Source organism: Brachycentrus maculatus, unplaced genomic scaffold, assembly GCF_059751285.1.
Source record: "Brachycentrus maculatus isolate JH-2025_06_01 unplaced genomic scaffold, ASM5975128v1 h1tg000511l, whole genome shotgun sequence".
Taxonomy (NCBI): Eukaryota; Metazoa; Arthropoda; class Insecta; order Trichoptera; family Brachycentridae; genus Brachycentrus; species Brachycentrus maculatus.
In genome coordinates this window covers 67,601-86,496 of record NW_028281257.1, presented here as the reverse complement: position 1 = coordinate 86,496, position 18,896 = coordinate 67,601, and positions in this window count along the sequence as shown.

Here is an 18,896-nt window from a genome sequence, read left to right as displayed (position 1 = left end):
TTTTAAAAGACAGTAATGAAAAATATTCAAAAATACATCCAACCAAACAATGATTTAAAACGATCCTATTTTTTCCAATTTTTTAATGAAGTCAAGGGATCTTGCATCGCTTATGTCACTACAACCATATATGGTCTATTGTAACCTCCCTGTGTATCATAGCTTACTCTCAAAACTACGTGAGTGATGTAACTCACGACCTGTCTTGACGGTGGGAGATCACCTTTTCGGAGTCCAGTAGTGGTCCTTCAAGGATGTGACTTCGTTTACGAGCGAGTACGTTAAACAATCCTTACAAAAGCATTTAAGAATTACTCTCACATAATAAAAAAAAATCACCTCTCAGCAAAGCACAAAAATCATTATTAATACACTTTATGGAATCGCACATAGTACATAGAGTTGTTGTGGCTCTGTCTGGTTAAATGAAAAAATAAATATAAATTTCACTTTTCTAATATGAAAAAAATCACAATGAAACAATCCATAAAAAAATATTGGCAATGCCAAATATCAGCAGCTCTTTAAAAACACGCATTCACTGTGACTGATGTTAAGTATTGCGATAAAAAAATGTTTAATAAAAAGCATATTTTTTCTAGCTAACTTAATAACCACCACACCGTTTACGGGACATGGGGTAGGCAGAGAGTCTGTCTTTGGAAACAATATATGGCTCCTCCACATTTAAGCATCTCTTCATATAACTCGCCGATTATTAAATGCAACGTTTCGTCCAATTTTCAAATCAATAGGTGAACAAATTAAGAAGATTAATAAAGATTAAAAGAAGAACAAACCAACATTATTTGACTAATATATATATAAATATATATATATATATATATATATATATATATATATATATATATATATATATATATATATATATATATATATATATATATATATATATATATATATATATATATATATATATATATATATATATATATTTATATACATATATATAAATATATATATAAATATATAAATATATATATATATATATATATATATATATATATGTATATATATATATATATATATATATATATATATTTATATATACATATATATATACATATATATATATAATAATATAAAACCCTTATCCGCACCCCAATGGTGCATAGGGCACTGCTTCATATGAACACAGTGTTATCTTGATCGTTTACACACGAATGAAAGGTGATCAGCCCTCCGCTTCAGGTACCAGTCCAGGGTAGTATTAAATAAATATTACAGTGAAAAAATCACTTATATTTATTTGAACCCCCTGGGAATCGAACCCGGGACCTCCAGAACGGTAGCCGAGCGTGCTGACCATTACGCTATAGAGGCGGACAATATATATATATATATATATATATATATATATATATATATATATATATATATATATATATATATATATATATATATATATATATATATATATATATATATATATATATATATACAGTGGGTGGCCAAATTATTAGGGACACTAGTACTTTTTTGTAATTTTCAAGTTTAAATTAATTTTTTGGTCAAATTAATTAGTTCTAATTATTTTTTCTTATGTATTTTTGTTGCTGGTATCATAATTATTGTTTTGAAGATGTACCAATACTGTGAAATATCAAAAAAGTAAGTTTTTTTTCATTTGGATGTTGATTAGTGAAAAATGATATTGGTGTGAGCTCAGTTAAAAAAAAATTATTACCATTTTTGTGTAAGTTTTTTGAGTTCAATACCATAAAAACGTAAGTGTTGTTTAATAATTTATTAGTTTTGCTAATTCAATAAGTTAATTTCAATTTATTTTTAAATAAAATTCAATTTAGTTTGAACTGAACCATAATATTCTCAATTTAAGTATGGGCAAGTCTTCAAACATATCTCCGAGAAAATGTAGGGAAGTTATAACCTTACTACTTCATTCCACATATTTCCAGAAAAAAATTGCAGCACTTACAGATGTTTCGAAGTCATAAGTCCATCGGATACAAAGAAAAATTGATAAAAACCTCTGTCTAAAATCAGCCCGCGTCGGAAAAAAAAGCAGAAAAAGCATCACAACTCCGCGTGGTGCCCATAAAATCAGGGACATCTATTTCCAAAATCGTAAAAAGTCTGTTGATTGTCTAATTGTTGTTGATTTCTGTTAATAAATGATGAAGGAGTCAACGTATCCAAAAGGACAGTTCAGAGACGGTTAGTTGAAGTAAATCTAATGGGTCGACGTCCAACCAAAAAACTACGCCTGACTGAGGCATGAAGAAAAAACGACTCCTATGGGCCAAAGAACACCGAAATGTGACTGTTTTGGACTGAAATCGAGTATTTATGACTTGTATTTGTATAATAAATTAAGAAGATAAAAATAAATGTATTTTTGCAATTATGGTAATATATTACAGGTCTGCTTCTTGGACGAGTCAACATTTAAAATTTTGGTGGGAAAAACTTCATTTTTCCGACGTGGCCCAGGAGAAAAATTCCACCCAGACTGCCTTGTGGAGAGGGTTAAAAATACTCTGTTAGCATAATGTTGTGGTAAGTAATCTCATTTAAGGGTATGGGATGCCTCTTTATCATGGAAGGGACCATGAGGCGAGACCAGTACCAGCGAGTACTGAAAAGACGACTCCAGCCGAGGCTCAAGAATGGTTCCCTGGCGATGAAGAGTATGTGTTAATGCATGATTCGGTATTGTGTCATAAAGCCAGGAGTGTTATCACATTCCTGGCTAAAAAAACCTCTGTGTTTTGCCTTACCCGGGGAATTAGCTGGATATGAACCCCATCGAAAACCTTTGGGAACTAACGAAACGTGAGATTGCTAAAGAAGTCATCACCACCAAGCGGCAAATGACAGAAACTCTTATCAGAGTATGGCATAATAACCCTAATCTCTGGCACAATGCAAAAATCTGCATTAAAAAGAATGCCCTGACGTTTGGAGGTTGTAATCGCAGCAAAGGGTGTTATTACTAAAAATCAAGATTTTTTTGAAATTGTTGAATAATCACTTTTTATGATAAAAATAAACTGGTATTATTTAATTCATGATAAAACAGTTTCAAAATCTAAATAAAGCACCCCAATCAATAAAAAAATGTTCAAAAAACCAAATTATTTGCTCATTAAATTCATTTAATAATGAAAATTACAGGTAATTCGAGGTGTCCCTAATAATATGGCTACCCACTGTATATATATATATATATATATATATATATATATATATATATATATATATATATATATATATATATATATATATATATATATATATATATATATATATATATATAAATATAGTGCAATGGTCAGCACGTTCGGCTACCGTTCTGGAGGTCCCGGGTTCAAAACCCAGGGGGGGTTAAATAAATATGAGTGATTTTTCACTGTTATATTTATTCAATATTACCTTGGACTGGTACCTGAAGTGGAGGGCTGATCACCTTTCCTTCATGTTAAAACGATCAAGATAACACTGCGTTTATATGACGCAGTGCCCTATGCACCATTGGGGTGCGGATGAGGGTTTTGTTATTATTATATATTTAACTAACGAAAATCTTATAAGCAAAGATTAAGGGATGGCAAAAAGAAATAAAAATTATGAAATCCGGGATATTAAAATCGAGGACACCGAACTTGTCATTCTACGATGTCACAATATATTATGGTTACGGGTTTTTCCTTTTGCTCGATTATATATAATACATTAAAGTATCGATGATATTAATCGTTAAATAAAATACCATTTTACGGGTTATAAATATTGCAATATCGATAGATCACTGACCGCGACGCGACATGTTTATTTTCATGGCAAAATAACGCATTAAGCTGCGTTTTATGGTTCTGTGGTAAATGCATGAAGGCTTCTTTTACATTATAATACATTTTAATGCATCTCAAAGCTATCATGTATAGTCATAGTCACCAACTACTATGTGCGTACATATGAAAGTGTTTAAATAAGGAAAACTCTCATTATCATTCATCATAGAATTTGTGTATACCACTTAAAAAACTTAAAGTCTATCCATTTTTAATTAATGTTTTACTTAGTACATACCACTTTTTCTTAAAAATCGACTGTGACACGTGTTTCGATGCATTCCGCTTCAGTTTCAAACATCATGCATCGAAACACGTGTCACATTAGATTTTAAGAAATAGTGGTATTAATTAAGTAAAACATTAATAAAAAATGGATGGATTTTACCACAAAGTGACTGCCGAATCAATTAATGAAATTACTTGAAGTCTGTAGAAACAATCGTTCCAGTTTAAAAACCAAAGTTAACATCAACTGTCACCCGTCAATCTGACAGTTGATTTGCATGTAGTCAGTACGTTTTGCTATTTCACCATCGACTGAATGACAACAGTCATAACAATGCGCGTCGTAGGTTCGGTGAAGGGGCCGAAAACAATATTCAGCTTGATGCTCTTTTTCAAAATTTTGTTTACCAATGAGGCACATTATTGGTTAAATAGCTATGGCAATAAGCAGAATTGCTGAATTTGGAGTGGAGAAAATCCAGAAGCCTTTGTCGAGACGCCCTTACATCCATTAGAAGTCACTGTTTGGTGTGCTTTATGGGCAGGTGGAATCATTGGCCCATATATTTTTAAAGACGATACCGGCCAGAATGTTACGGTCAATGGAGAGCGCTACTTAACCATGATTACTGACTTCTTTGTACCTCAGTTGAATGGCATTGATGTGACAGAGCTGTGGTTTCAACGAGATGGCGCAACATGCCACCAGGCGGGTGCCACCACAATTTAGGAAATTTAAATATGCATACCTAATATTCAATTGTTTTTCATTTTGCACAATATTTTGATTGTATTCAAATCTTTGTTCGCAAATCTAGGTTTTGTCCACTGAGAAGTTTTTTTTTTTATATTGCTATTAAACAATCGCCTACGACAAGTCATAATGTCTGTAAATACCAAGACGTCCATATTCTTCTTCACCTATGTTGAGATGTCGAAAATGTAAAAGATATTATTTGTGCTATTTCTTCGGCGACCTCTGTGGTTAAAATTATTTATTTTTTACTTGCTGCAACCATCAGTATTAAACACAGCAGCGAGACTAATTTTTGGAATTTCTAAATTCAGTCACATCACCCCACTACTTCACAAACTCCACTGGTTACGCTTTCCCGAAAGGGTTGAGTATAAACTCTGCCTACTCATGTATAAATCAATACACAATATGGCTCCAGAGTATCTTAAGGAGCTGTGTATTCCAGATGAATTGGTTGATAGACGTCTCACGCTTCGATCGGCAACAACATCTGCAATGGGCAAAGTTATCTTACCAGCTCGCAACCAACGCACTAAATTTGGCGAGCGTGCCTTTGCTGTTGCAGGACCGACGGCGTGGAATGCTCTTCCACCAATGGTTAGAAATAGTGAGAGTGAGATGATCTTTAGAAAAAGACTAAAAACACATTTGTTTGCTAAATCATTTCCACCATAATATTTTCCCCAATGAATTCACCGTGAAGCGCCCTTGAGGTATTTTTTTACGAAAATGGCGCTATATAAGTTATCCAAATTTATTATTATTATTATCATGAAATGTATGTAAAATTCTTCCCAAATTGTTCTTCGCAGTAGTAAGAAATTTATGAATAAATAATTCAATAACTGGCAAACCTAGATTTGGACGCATTCAAAATATTCTGAACAAATAAACTGCTTAAAATTTAAAGTTTAACTAAAATAAAAATAAAAATAAATCAGTCGTTAACTTAATTCAGGAATACTGCCAATAATGTTTGGTGGGAATAGCCAGTAACGTCTTAATAAAAGGCCTGTGGCGAAAAATGATTTCTTCATATCATTGTCATTTTTCACCACCCACGTGAATTGCCCCTTACGCTCGACCTCCCTGCGTTACGCAATATTGACTCAAAGACTTTATTTACTAGAATAACAACATTTTTTTTTAAATCAATAAGTCATAATTATTTACAAATTTCACCCTTCGTTTAATGGGCAATATTTGGTTTAAAATACAATAAAACCTCGATATAACAGACTTCTATTTAACGAACCTTGGTTATAGTAGACTGACAATATTGTGTCGGGTTGTGGTCCCGTGGTTTGTGTCGTGGACTCTTAAGTCAGAGTTTTTCGGTTCGAACCTATTTTATAACGAATTTGATACCTATTTCCAAAAATGAGCAGCTTAGGCTCATTATAAATATTATGAAATTGAAAAATTTTTGAAAATAATAAAAACACAAATATTTCTCTTTTAAATTTTAAATAAAATAAATTTTAAAAATATTAAACATGGCTTAAATTTTAGTATCACCGTATGCAAACAATTTTTAGCGGCCACTTAATCACTTCATACGTCTTTAAAATATAACTACATTGTAAGTATTTTCGTAATATTATATTAGAGAGTTGATATAAAATCAGCTTTCTTCAAAAGTTCAAACAAAACTTTATTCAACTTTTTCAAAACAGGATTACCCAAAGCAAGCGCGTCGATATCAAACAGCAACGTCACTTCACGACGAGTGTCGAAAGACAATTAATATAAATTTGTTTGTGTTTTGTGTTTTTTATTTATATCCAAATAAAGTGTTGTAATTTCAAATTAAAATAAATTATTTATTTTAAATCTATTTTCATATAACGGACTTCCGGCTTTAACACCCCCTACTCCTTATTAGCCCGTTGTATCGAGGTTTTACTGTACGTGTAATTTAGCCATCGATTTTTGTACGGTAAATAGTTCAATTGCCATTAAAGTACGGCCTATTTGTAGGTCGGTTTACTGAACACAATATAGTGCTCCATAATGTCGTATATGTATTGAGTAGTAATTTCATCGCATATAATATTTATGAGGCACAGTCATCGGTCAATAGCTGTCCAGACAGGCACTACTCTACACCATCGGCATGTACCAAACAGGGGTGGTTAACTCATGAATAACCAAATTTAACCCCTACTCAAATATGTTTTTGGTAAAAATAAACCGTAAACATTTTCATGCTTTTTTTTCTTCATCGTAGCTATACCTCATGGATTGCTCAATATAGGAAGCACTGGTACAGCTTGAGGTAAGCTACAAATGCTACCAGTTAATTTATATACAACATTTTGAGTGTGTCCTAATCTCACTCTAAATGCTGTAAAAATACGTACGTTAATTAAAATTAAGTGTATTTGAATTTTTATTTCGCCTGCCACCGTGGTTTAATGGTAAGCGTGTTAAGCTACCGTGCTAGAGGTCCCGGGTTCGATTCCCAGGGGGGGTTGAAAATAAATATTAGTGATTTTACTTTGTAATTTTGTGTCGAGAAGATAGCGATGAATGTTCCCTCTCGGCGATTAAGGAGGCACAACACATTTTCTCTCCCAGTATGTAACAATAATATGGCACACTTTAACTCCATTTCTAGGATGCTAAGATTGTATAATAATTTAGAAAATACTGATAATGTGACCATCGACATATTTAATGATGGCACGGAGAAATACAAGAGGACTATTACCGGATTGGTGAAATCAATTTCAAATTGATTTCACCAATTTGGTGGAGTCTTGAATTTTATACCTTATGTAGCGTAGTTTAATTTCACTTTTTATTTTTACTTCTAATTTTTATTTTTATTTTTCTTACTTCATTACTTTTAATTGTTACTACCCTTTTTTTTACCACCAAATTACTATTCTTTATATATGTGTTTAACCTGCACCTTTATTGTTTCAGTAAGCTTGTTGCGTTCCCATGTAATTGATGAAAAACATCAAAACTATCTGTATTGCACTGTATTTCGTTTATTGTAATATGTTTTTCATTGTTTGTGAACCGTAAATAAATAAAATAAAATAAAAATAAAATAAATATTTATTTCATATTCCCCTGGACTGGTCCCTTAGGCGCAGGAGTGATCACCTTGCCTTCATGTAAGTATCGATCAAAAAAACACCGCGTCAATACGATGCAGTGCCCTATGCACCATTGGGTGCCGATAAGGGCTAGAAGTATTTGTATTTTGTCATTCGATAACTGAGATTGCTTATAAAGTTCAGTTTTCCGACCCCAGGAGCGCAGTAGGCAGGGGTCGTTCACAGTTGCCATGGTTGTCTGAAGCGCTAATCGGAAATGAATCATCCCTCCGTAGACTTTGCACTGCCGACGGGGCAATGCACCCAACAGCCTACCAGACCACCCCTTACTCCTTCTGCTATCCGCGCTGCACAGAGACACAGAAAACAAGTGTATAAACATATTAAATATTTATTTTTTGGACATCTCAACAAAGATGAAGCTGTGGGGCTGTGTGAGGCTGTGTTTTAAAAAATCCTTTATTATTTGTACACTGTATATATATATATATATATTTTTATTTATTTAGAAATTTAACAAAACATCAATATAAATACATTTACAATAATGAATAACAAATAAAACAGGTAATTGTAACATTTTGAGTGTGTCCAAATACTTTTTCACAAAATCTGGATTATCTCCAATTAGAGGAATTATTTTCATATTATTTTTTGACATCTCATCAAAGATGAAGAAGCTTGGTCAAATTATGAGCTTAAATAATAAAAATGAAGATGGTATTTTCTGGCGTTTCTCATGTGAGTGATTAAAATCCAGGATTCGGACCTCACATACTAATATAAGAGTTTCTGCTTAATAAAAAGCTTCTTTACATCTCACCAATAGATGTCTCTAGTGAAGTTCTAGTGATTCAAGGTTTCTAAATTGGTTCATATATATAGAACTTCCAAGAATTTGAGTAGTGTGGTTGTTAATACTGGGTAGAATTGGTGAATGTTACACGTGTGTAAAGTGATCACTTCGTCAGCCCCGTAAATGCCCAGACTTCCATATTCTTCTTTGTCTTTGATGAGATGTCAAAAAATAACAGGTAATTGTAACATTCCAACAACAAAATTTCACAAATGTTAAATGAGTTAAAAGTAAACAGCAAGAATAAAATATAGCAAAAGTTAAGAAGATTAATTGGCAGACTTAATTTAGAGCTAAAGTAAAAATAATAATAAAAAACAAATTAATTACTTATAAGATGAACTAGTTGAGAAGAGCAATAAAGTAAAAATAAGTGCTATAAGGCAATAGCAAAAAAAAACAGTAAACACATAAAACAGAAAACATACACAACAGATACGTAGCTATTCATGTATTGATAAATTGATACGTAGCATCAATATTGAAGGTAAATTTACAAAACAGAGATTGTTACATATTTTCTACAGTATTTTCTACTATTCTTACATATTCAAAAACTTTGATGTTTACTTTTAACTCATTTAACATTTGTCATTTAACATTTAACATTTATCATCGTCATTTAACATTTAACATTTAGGTCAGGTTAGGAGTCGTAACAATCGGCGGGTATGTATGAGGAGATGCATGAACGTGGAAGAGGCGAAGAATGTTTGCAAGGACAGAGTGGTGTGGCGCTCTATTCTCTCTACCTACCCCTGCGGGGAAGCGGCGTGATGGTTAGTTAGTTTTTTTTAACATTTGTAAAATTTTGTAATTAGAATGTAACAATTACCTGCTTTATTTGTTATTCATTATGGTAAATGTATTTATGTCAATGTTCTGTGAAATTTCTTTAAAATAAATAAACAAATAAAGACATATTATTTAGAAAAATAAAAAAGATAAAGCAGTGCAGTTCAGCCTCTCTACTCAACCATATTTTGGCTCCATATATACAAAGTAAAATAAACGTGCTCTTACATATGTACAAGAGAGAAGTTATTTCTCGTAGGCTGGTTAATTGATCACTATAAACACATGTAAAATTCACCATTCTATGATTGACAACCATACTACTCAAATTTTTGGAACTCATACTCGTATATCATTAATTTCATGACACTTCACATTTATGTTCACTAGAACCATCTATGGCTGGATTGAGAAAGCTTTTATTTAGAAGGTACTATTTTATTTGGATGTAAGCAATCTAAGCCCCGGATGATTTTTACATACTGGAAAACGCCCGACAACATGATTTTTCATATTTTTTATGCAGCTTATAATTTGACCAGTTATTTTAATTCACAGCATTTTGAATGTGTTCAAATACTTGTTCACAAATCTGCCACTTTCCCCCACTTGCGAGTTATTTTCATGGGTTATATCAATCATGGGTGAATGTTGCATGTGCGTTAAGCGACCACTTAACCAACCTATGACAGATCATAAGATCTATAAATGTCCCGAATTCCATATTCTTGTTCATCTATGTTGTGATATCATTTGACATATTCTTTAAATCTAATGTCAAAATAACGTGACGTGACGACCAATATATCGTGACGGGCACAAATTACAAATTAATCGATATATACCAGAATTATGTAGAATATTATATACTTTAATTTTAGTGTTTAATAAAATTTTGCTAATTTAATAAAGAAATATAAATAAATGTATCCTTATCACATTATGAGTCACATACTTAGAAATTAAGGTCTAGACTCAAGACCGTAGATTCCCAAACTTCTTAGACTCGACACCCTTTTTTCAACACCAATACTTTAATACCCCACATTCCGAAAAGTGTATTTTAATTTAAGATAATAGTAAATTTAAGCTCCTGTATTCGTTTTATTACATTTTACTTTATTTTTCTTAAATCCAGGTAACATTTGATGTGATTGAATTTTTTCCTTAAAATACTGTTTTTGTATTGAAAAACATAAATTTTTCTTCGAAATAAATATATTGTTTTGAAAAGAAAAGAGATATTTAAAGGTAAAGAGTTTTAAAAACTTTTTACTATGCAATAGATCTTTTTAGGTAAAATCTGATATTTTCCCCTAATTGAAAAATATTTAGGATACTTAAAAAAATACTTAAACAATACCTTTTCTTCAAAATGCAAAAACAACACTTTCTGCCCTACAGCGGGTAAATATTAAGTTAAAAATATGCCACTTTTACTGGGATATAGTACATTTTCTGGGCATTCCGAAAACATGCACAACTGAAAATTGACGATTTTTGATAAGTGACGTTGTTGAAAGGAGTGAGCGATTTGTGCAGTCGCACTTTAAAGGTCAAAGAGCCGTATGCGGCTCTCGGGCCACACTTTGCCGACCTATGGCCTAGACAGTGAAACATGAACAACTCTTGGCAAAGAAAATAAACAAATATTACAGTAAAGTTACTGTACAACCCTTTGTGATGAGCTCCGATGGTAGACTGCCATTATCTCACATCTAAAACAAAACGTAAACGTGAATTTCATGGAAATTTCTACCAATCCAGTTTATTTCGAATATCTGGATTTATGCTGCCAGGATTTAAATTTGAATTTTAGAAATTTAGGTTGTCATGACCGCACTCTACTTCAACAAGCCGAATAAAACAAAAATTGTGTTCCACATTTCGCTCACTCCTTTCAACAACGTCATATATCAAAAAGCGTCAATTTTTAGCTATGCGTGTTTTCAGAATGCCTAGAAAATGTACTATGTCCCACAAAAAGCTGAATATTTTAAACTTTATATTTACCCGATACAGGGCAGAAAGTGTTGTTTTGCGTTTTGAAGAAAATGTATTGTTTAATTATTTTTTTAAATATACTAAATGTTTTTCAAATAGAGAAAAAACATTTACGTTTTACCTAAAAAGATTTGTTGCACAGTAAAAAGTTCAATAAGTGGCTTGATATTTATTTTTAATACATTTCATTATATTTTTAACAAACGATATCCTGAAAAATGAAGTTTTTATATATATATATATGTCGTTGTTGAAAGGATTGAGCGATTTAGAAAGATTTAGAAATGTCATGTCCACAGTTTCAGAATTTTCAGTTTACTGACAATTCTTGTATAAATGTGTTTTAATATTTGTATTTTTAGGATTGTCAAAATCTACTTGTCTTTAAATATAATTATTCGGTTATCTAATTTGCCTTTAATAGAATTCTGATGTGACCATTCTTACATTTTGTACGCACAGTAATGAAATCATGCAATTAAATTATAATAAGTTAAATCTATATAAATTAAAATGTAAATACATTTCGACATCTAAACGTAGATGAAGAAGAATATGGATGTCTAAGTATTTATATAGGCTGTCAAAGGATGGTTTAGGTGATATTATATACAAGTAACATTCATCATCCAACTGATGATTAACAACCAAACTGTTCAATTTTTGGAAGTTATATTTATCCTTCAGTTGACACCTTTTTAAATGCACAGACTTTCATATTTCTCTTCGTCTATGTTGAGATGTCGAAAATGTAAAAACGACACCCAGATTTGTGAACAAATATTTTGGCACTTTCTAAATGTTTTGATGAAAATTTCAAATGTTTTATTCTAAATATTTAACCGCTAACGTGTAATGGCAAGCGTACTAAGCTAACATGCTGGAAGTCCCCGGTTCGATTCCCAGAGGCGGGGTTGAAAATGAATATTGGTGATTTGATTAAGGCGTTTGACAACCATATTGGAGGTGACTGAATTCGACAGGTGACTCAAAATAAACATATATGATTTTACACTCTAATATTTATTTAATATAACCCTGGACTAGTCGCTGAAGTGCAGGATCGATCACCTTTTCATGTGAGTAACTATCAAGGTCAATACGATTCAGTGCCCTATGCACCATTGGGTGTGGATACGGGTTAGAAGAAGATAAAATATTAAATCTCTTAAAGTTATTCAGAATTAATTGCTTCGAAATTTTGTCACAACGTTGCTTTAACGATCGTGTTTTTATATAAATAAAATTTAAAAAATATTTATACGTATTATTTTTTAAGAACGCGTTGATATGAGAGAAGGCAATGATAAATAATATTTTTACTCACTGTAAAAAATATATCTTTTATTCGATCCATATTTACGTTTTAGTAAAATTTTATATTTATCGGAAGTCATTTACCCGATGACAACCAACCCCTTATATTATCGTCCAGGCACACCACGTGATCCTGGATATTCACCCCTCAGTGGCCCGGTTACCCTGGAAAATCTACAATAACTTAGGTTTACAAATTCACGGCGGACAGCGAAAGGCACTAGGTATTTCCTAAGCGCATCATTTTCTTCATACAAATCGTAATGCGTCACTACTCTGTGCTAGGGTGGCTAGTGAGCTTTCTTAAAACTTTTCTTTGTTGTAGTTTTACACAAATCGTAGACCCACGTGGTTACATAAATCTACGATCTCGCTACGCCCATAAATTGAATAGATTCTTATCGTTGTATATTTTCCACTTTCATATAACGTTCGTTTATCTCGATATATAATATACATCATTATGTAAACAAAGAGGGATAGATGTATGTTAACAAGATTTATCATTATCTTACACTCATTTGCACCCAATAGTTCAAAAGCCACTGCATCGAATTGATGAAATGTTTCATTGATCGTTAATAATATGAATGCAAGAAAATCAGTCTTATGCTTGGGGTACCTATACAGGGTGATATTAAATAAATATTGGAATGAGAAATCACATATGTTTATTTTGAGTCACCTGAGAATCGAATTGAAGACCTCCAATATGGTAGTCAGACACCTTAACCACTGTACTACAGAGGTGCACCAGTGCGTCATATGCATTATTATCGATTGAGACTTTGTTTCAAACTCATCGCATTTCAGTTAAATGTTATGTGTATGATAGGATATAGTCATATCATTTTTAATTTATGTTTTACTATGTAAATACCACTTTTTCATATTGTGACACGTGATACGGTGCTGTCGACGTGTTGTATCATCTTTGTGACACGTGTTTCGATGCATTCTGCACCATTTTCAAACACCGTATGTGAAGCTAAGTCATTTTTTTTTTATTTGTGTTCTTTGACCGTTGTAGGATGAAAGGGGGTAAGAGGTGTTTCTTATTTTGATTTTTTTTTATCAGTGGGAACGTAGACAATAGTGGGGAGGCCTTAGTCGTTGTCATATTATTAATTATGAGATAATTAATAATATGACAACGACTAAATAATGATTATTTTTTAATATTTTTTGTTTCTACATTTTGCAGTTTATGATATTTCGTTTTAATAATTTATTTAGATGGTGATATTTACCAAGTAAAACTTATTTAAAAAACGGATAGATATTACCATCAAGTTACTGCCCACTCAATTAATAAAACTGGTCATATTATGTTTAAAATTGTTGCAAATAGTAAAAAGGGAAAAAGAAGAAACATAATTCCCCTTTCATTAATTGATTCGGCAGTCATTTTGTGGTAAAATCTATTCATTTTTAATCAATGTTTTACTTTGTAGATACCACTATTTCAATAATAGTGAAATTCACTAAGTGATTGATAGTAGAAATAGTGGTATTTACTAAGTAAAACATTAATTATTTTTATTTATTTTTATATTGTAATAAGCCCCGTACCTTTTTATGAATTCACCGAACACTTTCTAATAAAGTCATCCAATTCCTTGCTTTTCCGCCGTTTATTTTTTTATCTCAATAAAATATTCCGTCAGCAAATCTCTGCTATTTTTTGCCATTATATTTCGCATGCTTATTCCGCACCGCGACACGTCACTCACAAGTTAAGCAAATAGACGACACCGTATTTTTCAAATGTCACAGTTAATGTTTACTCAACTTTTATACGTCGTTTTCATTTTCTCAAATGACAAAGTGAATAAAAAAAACAAATAACAGTTAATATATTTATGTATATATATATATATATATATATATATATATATATATATATATATATATATATATATATATATATATATATATTTATATATATATATTTATATATATATATATATATATATATATATATATATATATATATATATATATAAATATATACATCAATGCAGTTAGTCAGTATACCAAGTCAATATATTATGCTTACAAGTTTAAAATCCTTTTGGATGTTTTTCAGGGCAGTAATAAGATAGTAAGAAATCAAATAGTCAATGATAACGTTTTTGTAAAAAATGCAGTTGGTCACTTTCTCCTGTATGACTACGATATATGTGAGTGTATTGGAGAACGCCAAAAAACATGATTTTTTCTCATGCAGCTAATGACCAGTTATTTTTACAAGTATTAAGACTCACTGAAATATCCCAGTATGTAAAAATAATCCGGGGTTCAGTTCTTGCAAACGTCCAAATAAAAAGGTCTCTAGGTGCTAAATAAAAGCTTTCCCCGTCCAACCATAGATGGCTCTCTCACATGTACGGTATCATGAGATTAATGATATATGTACGAGTTCCAAAAATTTGATAAGTGTGGTTGTCAATCATGGGTGGTATGGTGAATTAGTATGATCGATAATCCTGAAATTATCTGTAGCATTGGTCTGTATGTTCTCGATGTTACGTAATTCTTGCTTATTATCGAATTTCTGTTAATGTTTTTTAGTTTGTAATGTATATGTTAATTTTTAATAAATAAATTTTATCGAATTGAATTGAATGTTGCACGGATGTAAAATGATCACTTAACCAGCCTATGACAGGTATATTAGCCATGTAAATACTCAGATTTCCATAATCTTTTTTTAAAAAAAAGTAAAAATAACTCTTAAATGGAGAAAACTCAATTTGCAATCAAGTATTTGGACATCCTGAAAATGTTGTTATTGTAAATTAGTTATCAAATCAATTGAAAATATGCGTTAGAGGGGGATATATCTCTCTCCACTTGTATCCTCCCGTGGACCGTGTCGGGTAGGAAAACTTTCCCTTCTCATTCCTCACATTTTCTTATTTTCCTTCTTTTTTCCCTCCTTTTCGCATCTAATGTTTTCTATTTTTCACCTAACCTCTCGCGTTCTCTCCCTCTCTCGCACTCCACAATGGACCGACATTAGTGAGATGGCATCATAAATGGTGAATTTTATTCGTTATTCGTGTCCTTTATATTCTTCGTGTTAACTCATAGTCACCGATCTCCAAAACAATAAAAAATTCAATATATCTACTTTTTGTTTTAATTTAATTTTTTTCTTCTAATAAAAATCTTATATTTTGGTAAAAAATCCAAAACTTCGGGCGACAATTGTATAAACCTTATGGTAAGAAATAAATATTAACTGATGACAACATATTTCACTATTTAAATAATACCTACAATAAGGGAAATAAAAATATTATTAAATAAATAATTCGAATAATGATAAAGTTTCGATTCTCTCTAACGTTGAATAAATACATATTTTTAAAATTTCATACTATTTCTGTGAGCCTAAGCGGTTCATTATTAGATATATGTATCAAATTGTGGTAGAGTGGGTTCGAACCAAGAAACTGACTTAAGAGTCCGCGACACTAACCACGGGACCAAACCCGATATAATGTAATTTTGCTTTACGTTAAATATGATTTTAAGAAGCATTACAAAAAATGAACGATGAATGATAATGAGAGTGTTATATTACCATACCACAAAGGTAACAGTGCTACTTATATACAAAACATATATTGTGATGTTATCAAAAATAATGACTTCCTATTTTCATTAACACAATTACAAAAATAAATAATTGAACAAAAAACTATTGTGTCATACATAATTATAAACAATAAACAATGAGTCCCTCTCCAAGCACAAGAGCTCAGTCTCTTTATTATAAAGGAGCAGCGTAATTAGTATTAAGATATATTAAATGTAAAAATGTCTAGCAAATAAATAAAATTTTAATATTTTATTGTAACTGTATTTTATCCACCTTCGTAGTGTAATGGTCAGCGCACTCGGTTATCGTACTGGTGGTCCTGCGATCGATTTTCAGAGGGGGGTCAAATAAGTATAAGTAATTTTTTCACTATAATATTTGTTCAATATTACCCTGGACCTGAAGCAGAAGGCTGATCACCCTTCCTTCGTGTGTTGACGATCAAGATAACATTGCATTTATATGATGCAGTGCCCTATGCACCATGGGATGCGGACGAGGGTTTGAATGAATGAAATGAATGAATATTTAAAATAAATAAAAAAGTGGAGATAACTTCATACGCTTGTCTAGCTTTTTTCACTATTCATTCAAAAGCCATTATTTACATTGCAACGTTTATTTTTATTTAGGTCACGCACTCTTGAAGTACGCATGCGGGCAAATATTTATCTTTCTTAATATAGCAACCAAAAAATACTACTAACTACAGTAATAATATCAAATAAAAGCATATCTACATTTCCATAACATTTTGATGATACAACGGTTTGAAGTACATTCGTCTGAGAGAACGCTTTTATCAACAATTGATTCGGCAGTCACTTTGTAGTAAAATTTATCCATTTTTTATTTTAGTTTTACTTAGTTAATACCAATATTAATAGTGGTATATACTAAGTAAAACTTTAAAAAAAGTACACTTTTCGACTGAATTCAGTCTACTTTCATCCTTATTTGGCCAACTCTATGCTTCACTTCCATAGGTTAGGGTTGGAACCAGGACTCGATTGAATACTGCTAGTCAAACCCTTGTTTAAAGGGTTTTATTTGATAAATTTAAAATGTGTTTCGTATGATAGATGTTTGAATGGTGATACAAGGAAAGAATGTAAGGCTAAGATAAGCATTATCGATAAAATTAAGAAAAAGGTGTATAGATGGTTTAGGTATGTAAATCGAATGATAGAAGAAACACGAGTAAAATAAATTTACGTGACAAATATGCTGAATAATAGAAGCATAGGAAAACCGAGGAAAATTTAGCACGATCATGTATTTCAAATACTAGAATGTGGTCAGGTCAGAAGTCAGATTAATATGACGGGTATGATGAGAAGATGGATGAATGTGGAAGAGGTGAAGATTGTTTGCAAAGACAGATTGGTGTGGCGTTCTCCTGATATACCTAACAAACATAACGGCGTATGAATTATGTGATATTGTGTGTTATGTACTCCCTTTTACGTATGAATATTGTTAATACGTAAGTATATGATTTTATAAAAAAAATAATCATATTTGTGTTTTTATTATTTACATAAATACTTCAAGTTCATACTATTTCTGTGAGCCTAGGCGGTTCATCATTTCAAATAGTTATCAAATTGAGGTAAAGTGGGTTCGAGCCCAGAAACTATGACTCAAGAGTCCGCGACACTAACCACGGGACCACAACCCGAAACGACCCAGGCGAAATTTAAGGTCTACGATTTATATTATAATAACCAGTTGCAAAGAGCAAGCATTAAAATAATCGAATCCACAATCGAATCACAACCGAATTAAATAATGACTTCTTTTTTTTTAATTCGCCCATGTGTATAAGTGAAATTTTCATTGTATATTTTATTTATTAATATTCAACTGTTTCAAAAGAAGGTTGAATGTAATTTAAAAATACAATGTTTATAATACTGAAACTTTCTAAATGAAATCCACATGCCTGAATTACAAACCCTGGGCCAAAAAGTATTTTTAAATTGATACTTTTAGAAAGTTACCTAAATGAATAAATAATATTTCCGTAGGATCAGGCAGGGATGAAATTATTTGCATTTAAGATCTCAAACCTTTCGGGGATATTAAAAAAATACACGAAACAAATTTACTTGCCCGTCAGTGAATTTATTAAAACAATAAAATATAAATTAGGTACAAAATTTTCCTTTCTTTCATTTTTACAGGGACCGATTAATTATTTTCAAAGTTACTTTAGCATTTTGTTTTCATTTTTCCCGGCCATTGCTCGAATATAAATGTAAAAATTTATTGGGGTAATTAAACAAGGGATGACGGTACGGCGTTGTCTATTTAAACGCAAATGTTTTTTCAGGAATTTCTGAACCCTTAAGCCTTCAATTCTCACCCTTTTTCCACTTTCCGCCCCTCCGGGTAAGAGCCTTTGTGTTCTAAATATAAC